Source organism: Ceratotherium simum, chromosome 1, assembly GCF_057802395.1.
Source record: "Ceratotherium simum simum isolate JZ-2026a chromosome 1, ASM5780239v1, whole genome shotgun sequence".
Classification (NCBI taxonomy): domain Eukaryota; kingdom Metazoa; phylum Chordata; class Mammalia; order Perissodactyla; family Rhinocerotidae; genus Ceratotherium; species Ceratotherium simum.
This window is the reverse complement of record NC_141900.1, coordinates 30,905,499-30,912,289: the sequence shown is the minus strand read 5'-3', so window position 1 is coordinate 30,912,289 and position 6,791 is coordinate 30,905,499.

Here is a 6,791-nt window from a genome sequence, read left to right as displayed (position 1 = left end):
AATAGATGATTTTAGAGTCAAAGGTCATTCTTAGAGCAGATTGTACTTCTCATTGCTAGGAAAAGAAAAGGTTAGAGAGCCATGAGAACAGATCTTTATCTGATTTTTATTGACTTTTGGAGTCATATTTGGACATTAACCCAGAAATGTCTGGCTCTAATGAAGGGTACACAAGAGAATAACTTGTGGAGTTAGCAGTTACATGCTCCTGAGTCCACTCTCTGGGATTCTAATCCAGTAGGATCTGGAGTGGAGTGTGGACGCTTTACTTTTAAGGGAAACACAGATAAATCTGATGTCCATCCTTGTTTGAAAACCACTGACCTACATTACCAAGTATGTTAAAAATATATAAGATCTCAAAATTATTCTAAATTTAAACATCAGGTTTTTGGATACAGATAGCCAAATGAATTTAATATGATATCAGATCTGATTATTTAAAAATGATTAAAAAACAGCAAAATCCATTTAGACCACACTTAGACGAGTCAACAGAATTGGCTAAATGCCAAAGTTATTTTTAGTATTGACTTAAATGTAGGGCACATATGTACACCACTGCTTAGGTCTAACTCCAGAAAAGAGATTTTAGGAATGAAAAGAAAATTCTTGAGAATATTCCTTTTTTTTTTTTTTCCTCCAAGAGCAATAACTACAAAGGATAGACTTGAGATTAACATATTTCTCATAGCCTAAATTTTAGTATGAACAAAAGAAGTTATACTCAATTTTCTGTGATAGTTTGTAGAAAATCAATTAGTAGGAAATACTGAGGCAATTTTACTTAAACTTCCTTTTCCAACACAACATCTACTAATATGTAGCATCAAGTAAATAGTATCTGAAAGTTGGTCCCATGGAGAATAAATTAATTTTTTTTTACCTCTTTTTCTGAGTCTTTCTGAAAATGTTCATTTAAATTTCTTGTTGGGCATTAGCAGTATCTGAGTAATTTCTTGGAACATGTGACAGAAACTGTTTGTAGCCTAACAATATCCATTCTCTCATTCTTCCTTATTAACAAAACACATTTTGTGCTGGAAAATAGTGAGCTCAACTACATATTATTGTTCTTCCTTTCCTTTGCTATTAGAGGTCGGCATATGGCAAACTTCTAATCAGTATAGCATAATTGGAAATCTATGAAGTGTTTCTGAAAAAGCCTTTGATATTCTGGTAAATAAAACAAGATTCAGTTGGTAACACCCTTCCTCCTTGCTTCAGTGGGACACAGAGTCCGAGTTGCAATAGTCGTACTGTGCAGGAATCAAATTTCCCTGACCTGGAGGGAAAGGTCCTCGATAGCAGGAATGCAGCTTCATACATCCTTCTCTCCTCAGCCAGGTTATAGATGTTGACTGAACCGAATCTAAGGCGTTAGACTTTAGAGTGTGCAACTATGCGTCATCTGGATTAATATCTATACAAGTACCTCAAAACACTTGTTCCTGACACTTAGAAACACTTTTTTCCCCAAATCACTTGGCTAATGGGACAGGGGCAGCAAGCATCAAGGGCCAATAAGTTTTTTTTTTTTTTAGATAGGAACCAGGAACTGATTAATCCCCTCTCGCATTATTTCTCCCTTTCATGTTCTTTCTTTCTTACACTCAGGCAGTATATGGCTAGTAAAAAAAAAGAAAGAACAAAGAGGTAAAAACAGCTGCTTAACAAATGTATGTGGCTTCATCAGGATCCTAATAAAAATTACAACCAAGATCAGGAAAACAATATGCAATATTGAATTATCATGATGCAATCACCATGATTAAAAATACTATGAATTCTTGCCCATGACCATGACTTTCACTTTTTATCCTCTTGTGAAGCTCTGCTTTGTGTATACACACAATCTCTATACTTACTCAAACATGTCAAAGATACAACATCGCTACTACTAATGAGAGTTTTACAGTTTACGCATTTCTTTTCTCATCTAGTGTTTCATTCAATCTCCTCAACCATCCAGGTAGATAAAAAACAATAAATCTCACAAGTTCAAAAATTAGGAGCAAAATTTTCTGTAATTATAAATAAGAATTCTAATTGCTCTTCATAGAAAATTTCAGAAGACAGTCAGCAGTTTAAAAAATACAATCAGTAAACTTGTAAGGCAATTAAAGAACTAACCACTGAATAAGCTACACTGATATTCCCCAGAGTGCCAAATGATCTGGATGCAAGTTTTTGGCTGACACAGATTTTGGTTGAGCAGAGAATGAACCTTCTTCAGTAAAAGAAGCAATGCCCATATCTTTGGCAGAATATGAGTATTGTTTGTTGCAGTGTGTCTGTAACAAGAGTTGTTTCAGGATTCAGCGTGTTGATGTCTCATTGGAGAACATAGAAACAGCAGAGAGAACACTAAGGAGTGATCTGACATCTGCAAAACTCACTCCGTTTTTTTTTGTTGTTGTTAATGGAAATTATGCTAGGACATATGTGTGCTCTGATGACCCAGACGAGTTATTTATTACACACTGCTTATTGTAGAGGCTGGAAAATCTATTGACGCTGGCTGGGCATCATTCCTGCAAGAGCTTTATTGAAGTAAACAGCAACAAGAGAACTCCTCCTGATTAAATCATAGCCATTACTGACATCAAAATACTGCTTCCAAAAATTAGAACTTGAAGCAATACCATCTTGAAGTACTTAATTATACTCCTTAATCATCCTATAAATCAGGATTGATTTGTCTTGCCAAAGAGAAGAAAGATATTTCTACAAATTCATTTTCACTTTACAGAATACAAATGAAGATGATACTACACATCTCTATAGAGCTTTTGTTAATATATGAAGGGAGAAAAAGGAAAATCTGTGGGATGGTAAAGGAACGCTAAAGCATGGCTTTTCCCCCACCATTTTGGTAATGACCATCTCGAGAGAAAAACTGACTTTGTAATAGAACTGCCTTTTAGTTTTCCTTCTCAGAGAGCATATGCCCCCAGGTAAGAATAAACTGAATTCTCTGTTCCAGGACCCCGAATATGACAAAATATTGGTTTTAAAATGATTATTATCTATCAGTTTCTGTGCAAGGCACTGTACATGTATTATGTAGTTTAACTGTACAACAGTAAGGTATTATTATATTCAATTCACAGATGAAGAAAGTGAAGGCAGAGGGATCATGCCGATAGTACATTGTGGAGAACTTATCAAAGCCCAGTTTGTCTTCACTTGAAAACTGCGTGATGCCCTAGTCTCCATACTCCAATTATCTGAGGTCAAGGAGAACTATAATCCCAGCTGTCTGAAATTACCCTGCCTGGGCAGGGTGCCAGAGCACGCCCCAGAGCCCACTTTCTTCTAGAAAGCAAGTACAATTAAAACCCATTCACCGTACGTCCACCAAGCAAAGAATAGGCTTTGTGAAAACTACTAAGAGCACGAGTCAGAGAGACGCCCCTTGGAATACTTCACCAGTGGGTCGTTTTCGATAAATCAGATTTTCAAATTTGAACACCTAGAAAGAAGGATTTCTACCTGTATTAGTGTCCTATTGTTGCTGCAACAAACTGAGCGGCTTGAAAGAACAAAAATTTGAATCTTACAGTTCTGGAGGTTAGAAGTCCAAAACAGGGCTCACGAGGCTAAAATCAAGACGTCATCAGGGCTGAGTCCCTTTCTGGAGGCTGCCAACATTTCCTGGACCGTAGCGTCCTTCCTCCAACCCCAAAGTCAGCAACAGCCAGCACATCTCTCACATCGCATCTCACTGACACTGACTCTTCTCCCTCCCACTTCCACATTTAAGCACTCTTGTGATTACACTGGGCACACCTGGATAATCTGGCTTACTCTCCCTAGTTGAAGGTCAAATGATCGGCAATCTTACTTCACCTGAAACCTTAATTACCCTTTGTGTTATTATAACACAATATGGTCACGTGTTCCAGGAATTAGGATGTAGACCCCATTTAGGGACTATTATTCTGCTTACCACACCACCACTTGAAAAACAACAATGGAAAATCAAAAGTTGTATTAGGGACAAAAGGTCAAATGTAGACAAACTGCTTATTTCCAAATTCTAAGCATTGCAAATCAGCAAACGGCCCTGGCAGGAGCATAAAGACAAACACAAAAATCCCCATAAGACTCCTTCGGAATTTCAGAAGCGGCATGGAAGGATAGTTGCAAGTATGGCGCCTGAAAATTGTGTGACCTTTAGCAAGTGTGTGAACTTGTATTTCTGGACCTCAGATTCCTCATCCCCAAAATAATAGGGTCTGACTAGACAATCCCTCAGGTCATTTCTAATAGGTAGAGTATGCTCTTCTGAAAGGGAGGGTTTTGATAAAGATATGAAATTCTGAGAAACGTGGGTATCGGTGACCTGTAATAGCATGGCAACTAACAAAAAATAGGACAATTAACATTTTATTACTTTTAAAAATGTACAAATCTGACACTAATAACAATAGTGCAATTATGAGAAGGCAAGCTTATTTTTTCTTATAATTTGCAGATGATGAAGGATTGCCTTAGAAGCATTTTGGTCAAACTAAAGTAAATACCTATGAGGATTATTATATAGAGATCATTTTCACTTAGCATTTTATTCATTGTCATAGAAAATAAAAAACTGAAATAGTATAAACAGAAACATAAAATACTCTTTTTTTAGAGTTAAAACCAATTGCATTGAAACATGTTAATGGACTAGTGAAAGCAGTGGTCTTAATACAAAAATATATAAATGACAGAAAAATAAAAGAATCTCCTATGTGACATTTCAGATCATATTAAATTATGATTTATGATTTTTATATTTTGTCTCATATTTTGAAACCAAAATAAAAACTCCAATTCCAATTCCTTAAAATAAAAGAATAAACAATAAAAATGGATAAAGCAGAAAAGTACTTTCTGATATCAAATATTGCCAATCTTTTTGTAAAATTATATTAGCCAAAATTCTCTAAATATGTGCAACCCTTTCTCTTCATATTAAATATAATCATATATATGTGATTCAAACATAATTTTGTGGGTGGTTATTTTGTAATAGGCCAGAAGTTGTTGAAATGTTGAAGAAGACATCTTGTGGCTAGAGAAAAAAAATCAACTTCAAGGAAAAGCAGACGGGGATAAGGCAGAAATATAAAACCAGTAAGAAAAAGACATTGCAAGATACGTAAATTTGGACACTTCTATAATCCCTTTGGTCCCTATTTGTAACATATATAAAGTTTTAGGAAAAACATCTATCAAATCTGTGATTCTATAAAAAATGAATTGATAGGGTCTAAGAGATTCAAGTAACTGAAAAATGAAAATTGTTCAATGTTAAAAGGCACGAGAGCATTCTAGACAAAAAAAGCTGAAGAAATGAGACTCGCATAGAAAGGGACTGTGCTGACAATGTGGGGGAGGGAGTGGGGCAGGGAGTTGGGGGCAGTTGTAGGTGAAAAGATGTTCTGTGCATGGGATCTTGGGCCAAGTTGGGTTAGTAAAAAATGCAAGTAGATAATTAAAGTGTGGTTTAGAACTGGAATTATTTGAAGATATATGGAAAGATTATTTTCCCAAAGAGCCGGAAAGAACAATAAGTTTTCAACAGAGTTGAAACTGAGGTAGAAAAAACCTGAAAAGAAAATTGGGAGATAGGCAAATTGTCACTTGTGGTTAGAAGCTAGCCTGAGAACTAACACATAGTTGATACTCAGTAATATGTTGTCCACCTTCATTTTACACATCTCCATCCCATTTATACAAGCAGATGACTGTAATTGCAAAGATTGTGCATTCATTCTGCCCAAGAACCCTATAACTAGGTTATTTTCTTCTTAGGAAAGCTGCAGAGGTACCTAAAAAATGAGGCAGATCAAATAAGGAGAAATTTAAACTTAAAAATATTTATTGGATTTCTGCCTTTTTAACGGTATGATACTAGATACTGGAGCAGGGATAGAACGCTATAATAGAGTAGTAAGAATATTTTATGTGAAGTTTTACGTAGCTCAATATCTGTCATAAGACAAACATTTAATAAATGATGATGATGATGATGATGATGATGATGATTACTGGGTAATGAATAAGGAGGCTTAGCTGTTAATTTTAGCTATGCTACTTACTAGTTATGTTTCCTTCTGCAAGTCATTTCACCTCTCCATAATCTCAGTTCCCACATTTGTTAAGTGGTAAAGAAAAATACCTGTTATATCCCTACTGGACAGGACTGTTTCGAAGAGATACAGAAGGCAGTATATCTCTATCTATCTATCTATCTATCTATCTATCTATCTATCTATGAATGCTTTTTGTAAACTCTAAACAATAATAAAAGTCCATATGGCTAAGGCAAAGCCTTGCCTTTACAGAGACTATAAGCTAAAAATGGAGATATAAGGCATGTACAAGGGCTATAAGAATGCATAAAAAATGCTGGTGATATAATGGCAGAATACAATAAATGCTGTAAGAAAAGTACAAAACAGTTTTATTTTCATTAATACATTAATGGAGGATTATAATACAGTATTAACATCCATTGACTCAGTAGACTTGATGGAACGGATCAGGGTGGATGAAGGAAATGTTTCCCAAAGGCTGAGCTAAAGATAGTGTGTGAACGTTGTCTGTGTTTCATGGAGTGTATCTGCAGCTGCAGCCCTAGGGCTGTACTTAGTGCTCTCCACTCTTCATGTCTGACCTTTCATGTAGATTCAGTATAACACCATATCAGACTCCTGGAAACCTAACACACATTTCAGCCCAACTGCACCCATTGATGACTAAAGGAATTATTTGAAATGTTACAAAGGATATATCAA